The sequence below is a fragment of the Tyto alba genome, unplaced genomic scaffold (assembly GCF_018691265.1).
Source record: "Tyto alba isolate M040663 unplaced genomic scaffold, T.alba_DEE_v4.0 Super-Scaffold_1000006, whole genome shotgun sequence".
Taxonomy (NCBI): domain Eukaryota; kingdom Metazoa; phylum Chordata; class Aves; order Strigiformes; family Tytonidae; genus Tyto; species Tyto alba.
The window spans coordinates 177,007-190,662 of NW_024881272.1; the positions used below are offsets into that span (position 1 = coordinate 177,007).

Consider the following 13,656-nt stretch of genomic DNA (forward strand, 5'->3'; position numbering starts at 1 on the left):
ATAAGATACTATCTAGGGAACCACGGGCCAGTCAGTCTCATATCTGTGCCTGGCAAGATCATGGAGTAGATCCTCCTGGAAACTATTCTGGGGCACATGGAAAATAAGGAGGTGATTGGTGACAGCCAACATGGCTTCACTAAGGACAAATCATGCCTGTTGAAGTTGGTGGCCTTCTACAACATGGTTAGAGCATTGGTGGGTAAGGGAAGAGCAACAGATGTCATCTACCTGGATTTGTGCAAAGTTTTTGACACTGCCCCTCATGACATCCTTGTTTCTAAGTTGAAAAGACATGGAATTGATGGATGAGTCAATTGGTGGGTAAGGAATTGGCTGGATGGTCACACTCAAAGAGTTTAGGTCGTTGGCTTGATGTCCAAGTAGAGAGCAGTGACGAGTGGTGTTCCTAGTGGCCGGTGTTGGGACTGGTGCTGTTTAACATCTTTGTTGGTGTCATGGACAGTGGCACTGAGTGAACCCTCAGCAAGTTCACTGATGACACCAAGATGTGTGACATACTGGAAGGAAAGGATGCCTTCCAGAGGTTCCTGGACAGGCTGGAGAGGTGGACCTGTGCAAACCTTATGAAGTTCAACGAGGCCAAGTGCAAGGTCCTGCCCATGGGTCACCACAATTCTAAACAAAAATCCAGGCTGGGCGATGAGCAGATTGAGAGCAGCTGTGCTGAGAAAGTCTTGGGTGTATTAGTGGATGGAAAACTGACTATGAGCCAGCAATTTGCACTCACAGATCAGAAAGCCAACTGCATCCTGGACTACATCAAGAGATATGTGGTTAGAGGGTTGAGGGAGGTGATGATATATGAATGGAGAGATGCTAACCAGATGGTCTCTCAAGAAAACATTAACTAGATAACTCCCTTGCGAATGAATGAGAGAAAAACAGGATGAGCCCACCATCGTCCTTGAGATAAAGAAGGAACTACTGAGCCACCAAGATAAAGGAGCTGCAAGTTAGCAACAAACCACATCCAACAAGGCCTGAAGGACGAGATGTGTGTAACTACAGAACTGAGTCTGTGCAAAAGCAAGGGTCAACGAGTGAACACAGTGAAGAAGACTAAGAGCCTTCATCAGAAGACCCCTGCCCACGACCACCAAGAGACATTGTGCAGGTGCGATGGGGAGGGACTTGGGGCGGGGGATATGTTAATGATTTCTCAGAATTAATTTTAATATTCCCTCCCTATTCCCAGAATTATAATGCATATGTATTAGGACTGATGAATATGTAACTTTGGGATCATAAAAGGGGGCCGCTTTTGGCTCCAGGGCACGCACGCTGTGGCAGAGCGATCCCCCGTGCATCCAGTGCTGAATAAACATACCTACTTTATAACCTCACTGATTGTAAAGTCATCTTTCCGCACGTCAGTGATTCTCCCCATCTCCTCCACTCTCATGAGACCCTACATGCAGTACTGTGTCCAGTTCTGGGGATCCCAGTGTAAGAATGACATGTACCTGTTGGAGTGGGTCCAGAGAAGGCCAGGAAGATGATCAGGGGGCTGGGGCACCTCTCCTGAGGACAGGCTGAGAGAGTTGGGGTTGTTCAGCCTGGAGAAGAGAAGGCTCTGGGAATAATTTATAGCAGACTATAGACCTTAAAGGGGCCTACAGGAAAGATGAGGAGGGACTCCTTATCAGGGAGTGTAGGGACAGGATGAGAGGTAATGGTTTTAAACTGAAAGAATGTAGATTTAGATTATATATAAAGAAGAAGTTCTTCCCTGTGCGGGTGGTGAGACACCGGCACAGGTTACCCAGAGAAGCTGTGGATGTCCCCTCCCTGGAAGGGTTCAAGGCCAGGTTGGACGGGGCTTGGAGCAACCTGATATAGTGGAAGGTGACTCTACCCGTGGCAGGGGGGTTGGAACTAGATGGTCTTTAAAGATCCTTTCCAACCCAAACCTTTCTATGATTCTATGCTTCTGTGACCCATCTGCTATTCCTACCTTGTTTCATTAACAAGATATGTCACTGAGGAATGTGTTTTTTTCTAGCAGCTACCCCACCACAGATTCCTTTGTGATACTTGGAAATAAAAAAAAAAATAAAAATTAAATGGATTAAAAGATAGATCTAGTATAAAATCTATATTTTTTAGGAAACAAAGGAAAATTGATATATGAAAGTCTTATTTTTAGATGATGACAAACAAGGTGTTCCTATTGCATCACTTCAGTACCATACTATCACCAAAATATAGAAGAAATTAAAATATTATTCTGTTTATGATGAGCACTCATCCATTTGTTCATTCTTTATCTTTAACAATATTCTTATTCCCCAGACTAAGTAAGTGCAAGAGTGATTAAGCAATGGAAATTAATGATACTACTGTTATATTCCCTGAAATAGGGTTTCAGAGACTTCAGATGAGAAGTCACCTATGGCTTTCATCATCTACTTGTAAAGATCTGTTTATTCATTAATGAGGCATCATAAATTATAATGCAATACTGAGCAGCAATGATGTGTCATGTATGTAACTAGATCAGCTCAAAACCTGGAAAAGTGCAATTTAAATGTAACATGGCCCAACAGTGAGGTGCTATCAAAACACAAGGAAAAAAGTTATGGTATGATTTCATGGGTAATATATGGTTATTATAGTTTTTCTGTTTTCAGTGATTTCACAGAAGACATGGTATGTGTAAATGCAGCCAAAGTTGGACAAAGCACTAACTCTGAGAACAGGATCGAAAGAATGCAGTTATACAACTACAGTGTAGATGTAATACTCGATTTTAGCACAAAATAGCCAGGAAAATTTAGATGGAGGCTTCTTTGAGGTGCCTTTTTGTTCTTTCTGGTGGTTGCTCTTTGAACTGAAAGGAAAATTGTGCATAAAGAAGTCTTACACTTTTTCTGTAAAGTGAATGCAAGATTACCCTGTCAGTTCTATGAATCAGAAAAGGTTCCTCATGGCAAATGCTGTAACATTAAAGACATGACATGCTTACCTCTGAAGAAGGTGTTACAGCTATAAAATGAGGGCTTTTTCTCTGCATCTGCACACCAGCCACTGCCCTGAGACTTGACTTCTGTTAAATCCATCTTGTTCAGACCTTTACTAGGTCATGCTCCTGAGTGGACATTTTGACAGCTATGTTTCAGATTGTGTATTCTTATTTTACCTATGATTTCAAGTCTCTTTCTTACTTATGTTTATTATTTCTTTTTTTGTATGTTAGCAAGAAATCCAATATAGTACAGATATTCAGGCATTCATGCCCATCCGTTAAAATGTTCTTACTAAAGAAGTTACCAGAATAAATTATGGATTGATGCACACAGATAAGGACTTGAGTTATCTAGGGAAAAGTGAGAACCATCTGACAACAGTTATAGTGTGCTTCATTTTTCTCAGTTTCTTTCAAAGTCAAGGTCTTTGAAAAGTATGCATCTTCAAAGCTATATGAAATTTAACTGGTTGAGAGAAACAGGTCTTACTAGTTGGTTGCAAAACCTTCTCCGGGAATGAAAGCATTCCCTGCTTAAAACATTTTTCAAAAACCACTACTACCTGTATGTCTTTCTTTTTGATGTGTTGTATTTTCCTTACTTGAACTTTTCTATTAGAATAAACTACCAGTAAAATTCTTTTTTGTTCCTAAGAACAAAAATCCTTTGACTAGTTTCCACTTTCCCTTTTAAGAATAGTTTTCTTCAAGGCTTTGAGATGGAAAATGAATTCATTCATGAAGTGGATCAGAAATTTAAAAAGGAAAAATAATTGCAGTTCAACTTGGAATCTGTTTTTGAAATTAAATGAAGTAAGATTTAAAATAGTTAATTTTATAATTAAGATTTAAAACAATTTGTGAGTTTAGATTTGTCTTGCCTTTTGTTTAATGCCATTACCAATATTACAGGAGGGAAACCATGATTATGAGCCTTTGTCCTATGTCCTTCCTGGTAGTAGAATCGATTCACAATTTCACTCTCAAGATAACCTATCCTCTAACTTGGGATAAATTAAAGGACATGAAAGGGAGAGAAAGAAGTACTATATTGCTGCCAGCACTGCCCAGGATGGCAGAAATTAAGAGGCACAAGAAAGAAGACATGCTGTCTAATCTGCCTGTCACCATTATGGATGTTTCTCGTTCTGTACTGCACACTGTAAAATACAATTATGAGACTATAATCCCAGAAGACTGCAAAGGATCTTCAGAGCTTTCCTTGCATCATACATCAATGACTATCTACATTATAAACATTACTTGGGCATACAGGCACAGTGTTTAAGAAATCTAAAGCTCAACTAGAGTTGAAATTGGCAATGGACATTGAGGGGAGCAAGAAGAGCTTCTACTGCTACATGAGCAGTAAAACTAAAAAACAAAGAGAATGTGGGCTCACTGCTGAATGGAGCAAGTGCTGTAATGACAGCAGGGCAGGTAAAACTGAAGTGCCTACTGCATTCTTTGCCTCAGTCTTCACTGAGATGGTGTCCCAGATCTTTGTGCCTAGAGACAAGATTCAAGGAGAAGAGTCATCCATCTCTTGAGAAAGCTTGACCAATGGGATGTGAAGGGATGGGTCCAAGAATGCCAAGAAAGCTGATTGATACTACTGAAAAGCCACTCTGTATTCTCTTCCAAAGACTGTGGAAATCAAACAATGTCATTGACAGATGGTGAAAGGCAAATGTTGTATCCATCTTTAGAGAAGGCCAAATAGTTTATTCAGGGAGCTACAGACAGATCAACCTCACTTTCTTCATTGGGAAAATCATGGATGGAACTCTCTTGAAGCTTATTTATGGGCATATAAGAGAGGATAGTCTTGCTCTTTTAACAGTTGAGCATGGCATTATCAAGGCTAAATCATGCCTTGTTAACTTGATTGTTTTCTATGATGAAATGATTGGATTTGTAGATGAAGTAGGAGCAGTGGATGCTGTTTATATTGATTGATGCAAGGCTTTTGATAGTCTCCAATAAGTTCCTTGTATTCCAAGTTCAAATGTTCTTGATGAGTGAATTAAGACATGGGTGAAAATCTGTCTGGGTCATGGGACTCAAAAAGTAGTAATTAACCAGCAGTTTGGAAGAAACAGAGGTTACCTTCATCAAGTTTGCAGACTGATAAAGCATGCAAGGGAGATGGCCAGGCCCTTGTCTTAGCTAACTGAACAGACCCTGAGAAACTACTGACCATGGCATGGACAATTGTTGGACATAATAGATAATGATGTGAGAAGTTGATGTAAGCTACAGGTGGTGTCAAGAGGCAGATTTCACAGCTGGCTAAAGGGGTTTTATGTGAGAGATAGCTGAGCTTCACAAGAAGTTGGAAGGGAACACTGGGGACTTTTCATGCAAGCCCAACAGCACCTGGGTAAATCTATCAGTCATATAATGTAAAGCATATCAAAATCAGCAAATAATATCAGAAATACCAAACTTGCATATGGGTGTAGGAAAGATGAAGCTAATGAAGAAAAAGTAGTCAGAAGAGGGTTATCTATCTGAAGAGACACAGAGGTATAGAAATCAAGGGATCAAGGTAAATGGGGGAAGAACAAGCATGGGAAAATGGAAAGAAGGGAGAAAATATTTGATTGTATGCAAGCAGGCTCTGACTAAACCCTATGCCTGATTTGTTCTGTCTTCTCATTAGACTCTATTTCTGTTTTCTGTGTGACATCACAAGCTATTGTGTGTGGCTGTGAGTGAACTTTGTCAGCAACTTCAAGTCAGACTAGTTAACTAGTAGAAGGAGACCAGAATCTGGAAAGACCCAAAGTCTGAGACAGTGACTAGATAAGGTGCCTTAAATTCACACCTTGAAGTCCACACTAGTATTCAAGAGGCCTGTGGATGTGACAGTGGTTGTGAGTGTGTATGTGTATCTGCTAGTGTCTGAGCCTGGAGACAGGGAGCTGCAGTGACAGTGCATCTGCCAGTTTGGAATGTGATAGGATGGGATGGAAGGAATCCCTGGGGTCTAAGAGTGTACCCAAATTTATTATAATATGCCAGAAAATAGACAACCCCCCTTGCCTCATGAAGGCCAGAGAATTTGGCTTCCTTTCATACAGATGACACCAAACTGGTTGTATGCAGTCAATAAGCTTGTGAGCAGAGGACCCTAGACGGGGCGAAGGAATGGGCCAACTTGAACATCATAAGGTTCAATTAAGACAAATGCACATTTATGAGCCTGAGCCAGTGACTTCCTGCTAGATAAGAACTGGCTAGGGAGCATCTCTACTGAAAAGTACTTTGGGGTCCTGCGAAAGAGGAGGCTGAGCATACGACATTGGCGCTAGCATTTTGGAGCATATCAACAAGAACACAGCCAGTAGATCAAGGGAAGTTTCTTCTCCTTTACTTGATACTTCCTGGACTGCAGCTGGAATACTATATCTAACTCCAGCTCCCACCCCTGTCAAAAAAAATTAAAATCTTGGAAGTCCAATGGAAGACCATAAAGATCATCAGGAGTTTGAACACATAATCTATCAGGAAGGGCTGAGCAGGGACTTCTCAGTCTGAAGAAAAGAAGGTTTTGAGGAGACTTAACAGTAACCTTCTAGTACTTTCACTTACACTTTTTTTTAGAGAAGGATTTGCATCACTGTAAGCCCTACCCTGACACCCCTGGCTGAAACCATATATTTTAGAAACTAAAGAAACAGTGAAAGAGTGGGCATAACAGCAAGACATAGGATATGAAAAGTGCATTAAAAAAATATTACTGTTAATTATTTTTCTTTCTTTTTCTGCTTTCTTTAGACATATAAGATTCCAATTATACTAACAAAAATTCTCAGTATCATATTAAAACTATGGGGTTTTTTTTGCCCTTAAATGCAACTTCAAGCATAACATTACTGGAAAATATGGATATATTGTCATGAGAAAAGACAGTTTTGGGTCAGGAACTGAGTATGTATTTCACATGTATGTAAAAGATAATTTTTTTATCCTTACTGGATTTTTATCTTATCTTTTAACAAGACTCCCCAGACAATATAAATCAGTCATTAAATTTAATGTCAAGAATAACCTACAATTTTAAAGATGGATTTGGTATGGCTGTATCTAAATGATTATTAAATGAATGGAACTTCAAACACAAGACTACAGAGAGATTAAAATCATTAATATCTAAAACTTCCTTATCACTTCTACTGGTCAAGGCTGATAGCCATCACTGTTTCAGCTGACAGAATTCCACAACAGTTGCTAAAAACTAGGGAATATAATTTCTGTCTTCCAAAAATTAACATCTGATTGGATGGGTGTTGCAAACAGTGATCACTAGGTGGAGAGAGGAGTGAACAAATAAAAAAGAAAAGTATGAGAAACAGTGCTCTGAGCACCAAGGTGAGAGAGGAAGCAGGAGGTGGAAAGGTGTTTTGATGTTTGTCTTCTTGTTCCTCACTACCTGAATCCATTTTATTTCTCAATAAACTAACTTAATTTTCCTTAAATCATGTCTGTTTTGCCCACAGTGGTAATTGCTAAGCAATTTCCAGTAAGCTTCATCAGCTTATTCTCTCCCCTGTGCCACTGATAATTGAGAAGGAGGAAGCACCTGGGTGAGCATTTAGTTATTAGTCAAGGCTAAACCACCAAAAAAGGCTAGCAAGAACTATGAACCAAGAACATGTTGAAAAAAATCTGATTTTTTTGAAAGAAGGATTAAAAATAAATCTTGAAAAAGAAAAAAACAAATCAAAACTAAACAAAACAAAAAAACAACCCAAAATCAAGGCAAGATAACAACATATTGAGTCATAGGATAACTAGCTATAATGGGCTGCAGGAAACCTCTGGTTGAACTTCCTGCTCAGAGCAGGATCTACTCTGTGGTCAGACCAGGTTGATAAAGGCTGTACACACCTGTGTCTCAAAAACGTTCAAATTGATACTGCATAACCTCTGTTAGCAACCTTCTCCAATGCTTGATTATCTTCATACAGATTTATTTTTTTTTCTCTTGTATTTTACTGGAATTGCCACTGTTATTCAAGAGAAGGTGTGCAAGCGTATGACCCTGCAAAAATTTACAAATTTCTTGAAATGTGAATAATTACCACCGTGTCCTCTGAAAAAAAAGTGGCTTGTGAATCATAATGGATCCATAAGCTTCTGTGCAGGACTAGGGTCTAAATGAGGGTTTTAAAGTCAATTTTAATCTAAATTCGATTTTGACTGACAATTAATAAAATGCTGAAAGCAGAAGAAAAGAGATATATAAGTGCACATTTTCTGGAAATATGAGAACATGTAGGTTTTCTGAAAATACATTATTGAAATATCATATGACCTTTTAGGATATGTTGACCTCTATCCCAGAATTTAAAGTTAATCTTAATTGCAGAAGTACAGTATAAAAGTTGAATAAAAATTAACCAATTTTATAGAATGCTAAAGTTCCAAATAAGGATTTATGAATCACAGTAGCCCTGAAACAGATTAAAACTGTTCACATGTTTCTTGAGCGGTTTCAAACAGAAAGGTGATAATCACTTCAGCCGTGAAAACTATGTGGTGAAGACCTCAGAGGAACCTACCAGAACTGTGGACACCTTTAAGAATATATTATATCATCATTATATTGTTATTTAGAGTTATATGGAGTTTAATAAGAACAGCAAGTGTCTGATAAAATGTATTTGCTGTTCAAAGAGTGGCAAGATGTCCACAAAAAAAAAGAGTAAATGAGTTAGTGTTTAACTACTGTACTGGACGCATGAGAAATTTGCCTCAGTTTTTGTTTCTGCCATAGAATTTATGTGTCATTATACTTAAAGAATTATAGAATTCAGTTAAAGAATATATAGAATTTATAGTCATTATAATCAAATTATTGTTATATTAGTTGTTCACTTGGAAAATTGAGAAAACATCAGTTTGGAAATGAGGCACAATACCTCCCCTCCTGATTGTTATTCTGTAGTGTTCCTCTCAAGCTTACTGGTCGTCTCTTCCCAATTCTCTTAAAGCATGTTTCAGCCTAATGTTGAATGAATAATAAAATATTACATAATCATACACCTCAAAATCATGATAATGCATTAAAAAAGCAGTTTTAATAAAAAACATGTGTGTTTTTAAAAAATCAAATTTCATGCTTAATCTCATATTATTGTTCTGTTTCCTCATGATTGCATTTCAAAGAAGACAAAGAAATAAATGCCACAGTATTTTTCTATATGCTGGACAGGAGTAAACTGCCATGTTTTTTGTACTATGTGCAATGAGTACACAGAAGAATCTGTCATGTTCCACAGACCAGGAAAGACTGATAGATTCATAACGCTGAACTTAACTTAAAATTCTGCTTTCAGTCTTTTCCTTTGCATGGTGTATAAGGCAGAATTTCACAGGTAATTCTGTGTTATTTCATAAATTTATGGATGTCCCATTTTGTACAATTCTTTAGTTCTCTCCCAAATACTGTGTACAGCTATAAGAAATTCTTGATAACAGGAGAAAAATCAGATACGTATGTAAAGTAATCACGTTTGTGATCTGATTTGATAAAATAGTTGCCCTTAAATCTTACACTGAGAAGGTAAAAAAAAACCTCAGCAGCATAAGTCTGACACCTCCAAAAGTGAAATATTTTGGAAAATCCATATGTGTACTGCTATGAATGCTGTTGAAACTGTCTACTTGTTATATTTTTCAGCAGACCAGAGTATATGATGCTTTTGTATATGTGTCTTGTATACCTTGTTTATCTGTCCAAACTGTCTTGCATATCTTCCAGATCAGAGATAAACTTCTTATCCCACCCTGTACCACTTTTGACCCTGGTTTCTTATCCTATGTTATGTGTTTGAAGAGACAGTCAGAGGTGAGTGGGAGGAATCATAGTATTTTGTCCTCAATTTAATTTTATTTCCAAATTTTATCTCACATATAGTTTTTCTATTGTTATTATCAAGAAGCTTTGTTAAGCAACCTGAGAGAAATATAGAAAGATCACTTACACACTCCAGTAGCATCCCCTAAGTTTAGGTGTGTTTTGATGTGTGAGAATAAAATAAGAAGGTACAGATAAGGTCAGAAAAAGTAACAGTAAATATAATCTCTGTGCATTATAGTTCTACAGAGACATAGAAAAGACAACCATTTCCCAAACAGTGTAATCAAATATAAATCAAGGTACTTTTGCTTTGTGAAACAACAGTAGGTTGGGGAGGGCCTCAATTAAGACTTGGATAGACTATTTTCCTATTTATCGTTTAACAAAAAAAATATGACTGACATATTTTGACAGGCTTCTCTTTAGAGACGTTAAATGTTAATCTGAAAAGACTTGCTGTCAGTGGGTAGCACCGTGAATTGCTACTAAGAGTTGCTAGTTCTCATGTCCTTCTGCATATTTTGCCTTATACTATGGAAGGTTCTTCCTCAGCCATTGAAATCGTTCCAGCTTCAGTGTTGCAATACTCTTCATCATCATCTTCTGTTAGCATTTTAATTTCAGGCTGGTACCATGACAAATTTTATGGTTTCACAGTGATAATCCTCATAAAAGTAGTTGGTGAAAACCTTAGTTTTCTTCTCTGGTGCAGTTATTCCTCTTTCCCTGTGATTTCTAATCAGCTACCCTGCAAAAGTTCCAAAGGTAGCTTTTCTGCTGTCTCCAATGGTAACCTAGCAGCAATTATACTGAGAAGAGCAGCAGTAAAATTCCTTCTTTGCATTTTTCCGTCTTTTGTCTGTTTTTTTTAATGTAAATTTTTCTAGTATTTTTCTAGGAAGTACTTTTACATTTTCTATTATTGATATAGTTGATTTACTTAGGGACGTGGAACAGAGTCCCTTCCAAAGTCTCCCCAAGATAAGGAGCACAGATTATGTTCACAAGCTATACTGGAAGGATGGGAAATATAAGGTCTTTTATAATATACAATATAATATTCTCAACTTTTAACTTTTATTTCAAGCTTTATCTTTACTTTTCAGGTGTGGTCACTCTTAACACTATAGCTATCATAATCACTTGCTAAATCTGAACATTAAAAAGGACAATATCTGATGTTTGTATTGGGTCTGTCAGGGATGAATTTCGCTTTCCCCATAACAGCCCTCATAAAGCTGTGCTCAGTAGATAGAACAGTGTTGGTACCACACCAGTGTTTTGGCTACTGCTGAGCAGTGCTTACAGTATCAAGGTTCTCTCCCCAGACCCCACCTCCCAAAAGCCAGGGATGGGCAAGAGGCTAGGAGAGGGCATAGGGTATAACCAGGGCAGTTCACCCAAAGCGACCAAAGAGACATACCATATCATATGATGTCATGCTCAGCAATAAAAGCTAAGAGAAAAGAGGAGGATGGGGCGCATTTGTTACTAAGTCTTCTGACTCAACTACTACACGCACTGAGGCCCTACATCTGGGGAAGTGGCTTGACTAATGGAAGGTCCCACCTGCTGATGGAAAGTAGAGAATATGTTTTTGGTTTGGTTTGATTTTGTTTGGTTGTTTTTTTTTGTTGTTTGCTTGTTTTTTTTTTTTTTTTTTTTTTTTGTGTTTTTTTTTGTTTTGTTTTGTTTTTTGTTTTGTTTTGTTTTCTTTTTTTTTTTTTTCCTTCCCTGAGCAACCTTTGTTTTCCTTCATTTAGCTGCTTTTATCATGACACATGAGTTTTTAATCTTATTTTCTTCCCCTGTCATGCTGAGGAGTGAGAGAACAGCTAGGTGGTCAGCCAGTTGAAGGCCAATCCACCACAATACTATAGTCATAAACTAGGAATACCTTAAATAGCAATTCTTAAGTAGCAGACCAGAGCAATCCGGTGGTCTGAGACAGTGGGGAATCTGAATAGATAGGATTATGTGATTTGGCAAGCAGAAATACAGTGACTATGAAATATCAGGTCTAGGTCTCATAAATGATGAAATCTGTCCTTATTCTGGAAGGAGTCTTACAAGCTTCACAGCTCTGTTCATGAACTAAGGTTTTCTTCAACTTAAGAACTTCTGCTTGTTAAACTTCATCCTTGAGTGGTAAGGTGAAAACTGGTATCTGAATCTCCTCAGAAAATATCTCAACAAAAAAGAACAAAATGCACAACACTCCAGGTGAATGTTATTTCCTGAATATTATATCCATTAGAAAGAAACCTGCCACTAATAATCTTATTACCTTCCAATACAACACAGTACTTTGTTTAGTCTTTTTGCCTGCATTGACTAAATAACGCACAAATTGCATTATTTTAATTGTATAATAAACAAACTACTAGGGAGAAACTCACTTTAAAATGCAAAGAAATGTAAATAAATTAAAAGGCACAATCTTCACAATGTGCACTGATTTTTCTCAATAATAGGGTGGCTTGGTCATTTGAATGGGTGCTTTTCTATGACTAGAGAAGTAAGTTTTATTGCACAGCTGCTGAAACACAACTAAACTGTCCCACCACTTGCTGTTCTCCTGGGTACTGTGGTTGATTTTGCCAGCTGCAGAATTCACAGAAATACTGAATAATTATATTCTCCCACAATCTGAGTCATAGTTTCTCCTGTGATGTATTTTAAAATGTCTTAATTTTAATGAGATTTTTAATGCTAAGTTAATTTTGCAATTTTCTACTCATCAAGTTATCAATGTAAACATTATTAAACTATTTTTTTAGATTAACAATGTTGATAATGTAAGCCACTAGTATTTTTTTAACCTTAAAATTTCTGTAACTCTCCTGACCTGTTTGAAACTATTGAAATTAAGGTGAAGTTTGTTACTATGTTAAAGAAAGTGACAGTGCGTGTGAAATAAGCCAATGTGTCCACACTGAAAATACATATTTATCAACAAAGTTGAATATTGACATTTCAAACTTCTCACTGCCCTATAAATGGACTTCAGCTCATGGTTGGTTTCCAGAGATCAAAGCTAAGGGCAAACAATATCCTTACACACAGAATAAAAAGAAACATGCCAAAGCAAACAACTAAAATCAATTAGCGTAAGAAATAGAGGTTTAATTTACATTAATTGATTTTAAAGAATAAAAAAATATGGGAGTTATACAGATGTAACTATATTAAAATATTACATCATGTTTCTACTATAACTGTCTTAACTACTCAATTTACGTTCTGCATCTCATGTATATGTCACTACAAATACACTTTCCTCTATAGTTTATCTTGTTATGATTTTGAAAATGCAAGTCATTCAGAACATCAGCTTGTACGATAACGTATCTTACCACTTTTATACCTAAATTGAACTGGATTATGAGGAGGATTGTCCAGAGCTACAGTACAATCCTAGGACCTTTCTATCATAATCTATTTTCTATGTCACTTAGCCTGATACATATGAAGGTATTAATACACTATAATTGTTAGGAGTGTGATGGCACCCTTGATAGAAAAATTACTAGTTTAATTGCAGTTATGCTAGGATAGTTTATTCTTATGGGAAGTCCATAAAAGAGGTAAAAAGAAAAACCTAGCCAACATAATTGTAGTGAAAGGATTAAAAATGTAACCTGCAAAACAATAAAGAATGTAACTTGTAGAAACAGGAGAAGGAGAAAGAAACCTTTACATTTTTAAATCTCAGAGTTTAAACCCAATCTTAAGACTGCAGGGGACTGAAATTCTGAACATATTACATCAGCAATTGTGCTTTTGTTAAAAAATG

The 13,656-nt window shown here is 37.2% G+C and overlaps 1 long non-coding RNA gene across 1 annotated transcript; it reads left to right on the forward strand.

Moving 5' to 3' along the window:
- Nucleotides 1–697: 697 nt before the first annotated feature.
- Nucleotides 698–11,216, forward strand: LOC122154553. The gene is made up of 3 exons (XR_006166562.1): nt 698–797; nt 8,636–8,645; nt 11,206–11,216. It is a non-coding gene; the product is annotated as an uncharacterized LOC122154553 (long non-coding RNA).
- Nucleotides 11,217–13,656: the final 2,440 nt, after the last annotated feature.